The following is a 2,002-nucleotide window of genomic DNA, read 5'->3' as shown; positions in this document are numbered from 1 at the left end:
CCACTCCCATTTTTTCCCCTCAAATCCCAATCCCAATCCCATTTTTCCCCCCAAACCCCAATCCCACCCCAATCCTATATTTTCCCACGGATTCCTATTTTTCCCTCCAATCCCATTTTTTTCCTTCAAATCCCAATCCCACCTTTCCCCACCAACCCCAATCCCATTTTTTCCCCAAACCCCAATCCCAATCCCATTTTTCCCCACAAACCCCAACCCTATATCTTCCGGCGGATCCACCTCTGGCACCGCGACAAACATCTCTCCACGACGCTGGCGGTGCAGGAATTGGGGCGAAACGACAAATTTTGGGATCTGCAATCCTTGGGAATTCCGGAATCCCCAAATCCCTGCGATCGGCGCTGATCCTCGGAAACCCCACAGAATTCCTTCGGGATCTCCTCCGACCCCAATTCCACCTCCTCGAGGCCGCAGGGATCCGATTTTGGGATTTCCTGCAGGTTTTCCAGACGAATTTTGGGAATTCCAAACTCCTCCCGAGGGAACTTTTCCGGGTTTTCTGAGTGGATTTTTTCCCGGAAGATTTTGGGGATTTTGGGATTTTCCAGCTCCTCCTGAGGGGTTTTTTCCAGGTTTTCCTGGTGATTTTTCCCAGAGATTTTGGGATTTTCCAGCTCCTCCCGAGGGGTTTTTTCCAAGTTTTTCTGGAGATTTTTCCTGGAGATTTTGGGATTTTCCATCTCCTCCTGAGGGATTTTTTCCAGGTTTTCCTGGAAATTTTTCTCAGAGATTTTGGGATTTTCCATCTCCTCCTGTGGGGTTTTTTCCAGGTTTTCCTCGAAATTTTTCTCAGAGATTTTGGGATTTTCCAGCTCCTCCTGAGGGTTTTTTTCCAGGTTTTCCTGGAAATTTTTCCCGGAGATTTTGGGATTTTCCAGCTCCTCCTGAGGGGTTTTTTCCAGGTTTTCCTGGAAATTTTTCTCGGAGATTTTGGGGTTTTCCAGCTCCTCCCAGGGCGGCGGGAAAGGACAAACCTCCACGGCCAGGATGGAATTCTGCAGTGGGAATTTCATCACACACATCCCAGGAGCCTCGATGGTGAAAGGTTCTCCCAAATTTGGGATTTTCTGCCCAGAATTTGGGATTTCCTCTCCAGAATTTGGGAATTTCATCACACACATCCCGGGAGCCTCGATGGTGAAAGGTTCCTCTCCCAAATTTGGGATTTTCTGCCCAGAATTTGGGATTTCCTCTCCCAAATTTGGGATTTCCTGTCCCAAGTTTGGGATTTCCTGTCCAGAATTTGGGATTTCCTCTCCAGAATTTGGGAATTTCATCACACACATCCCGGGAGCCTCGATGGTGAAAGGTTCTTCTCCCAAATTTGGAATTTCCTGTCCAGAATTTGGGATTTTCTGTCCAGAATTTGGGATTTTCTCTACCGAATTATTTCGGATTTTCTCTCCCAAATTTGGGATTTCCTGTCCAGAATTTGGGATTTCCTCTCTGAAATTTAGGATTTTCTCTCCCGAATTATTTGGGATTTTCTCTCCCGAATTTAGGATTTCCTCTCCCAAATTTGGGATTTTTTCGGGATCATCTTCCCTGCAAACCCCAGAATAATCCGCGGGAAGGGTTGGGATGGGAACGACGTCGCTCTGGGAATTCTCCTCCCGGCAGGAACAGGAAGGAAGTTGGGAATTCATCCTTCTGACTCCAGGAGCTGCGAGGAAAAGGAGAATTTGACACCTGATCCACCCCGAAAATCAGGGAAAAAAAATCCTGAAAAATATATATTTTTTTGTTGGTTTTTTGGGTTTTTTTGGGGGTTTTTTGTGGATTTTTAGGGGTTTTTTTGTTGGTTTTTTGGGGTGTTTTTTTTGTTGATTTGGGTTTTTTTGGGTTTTAAAATTTTTTTTTTAAATTTTTGTTTGTTTGTTTTATTTTCTTTGTCTCTCTCTTCCAACTCCCTCCCAAAAAAGAGCTTTTCCTATTCAAATCTGCTCCCTGACCAACAATTCCAAAATTTTTTTGGGAAAAA

At 44.9% G+C, this 2,002-nt stretch overlaps 1 long non-coding RNA gene across 1 annotated transcript; it reads left to right on the top strand.

Moving 5' to 3' along the window:
• Positions 1-1,287: 1,287 nt before the first annotated feature.
• Positions 1,288-1,752, top strand: LOC146427340 (uncharacterized). Its single transcript, XR_014856459.1, has 2 exons — positions 1,288-1,330; positions 1,642-1,752. It is a non-coding gene; the product is annotated as an uncharacterized LOC146427340 (long non-coding RNA).
• Positions 1,753-2,002: the final 250 nt, after the last annotated feature.

Source organism: Lichenostomus cassidix, chromosome 25 (genome assembly GCF_008360975.1).
Source record: "Lichenostomus cassidix isolate B80296 chromosome 25, HeHo_3.0, whole genome shotgun sequence".
NCBI classification, from domain to species: Eukaryota; Metazoa; Chordata; class Aves; order Passeriformes; family Meliphagidae; genus Lichenostomus; species Lichenostomus cassidix.
The sequence above is the reverse complement of the archived record's forward strand: the minus strand, read 5'-3'. Positions and strand labels throughout refer to the sequence as shown.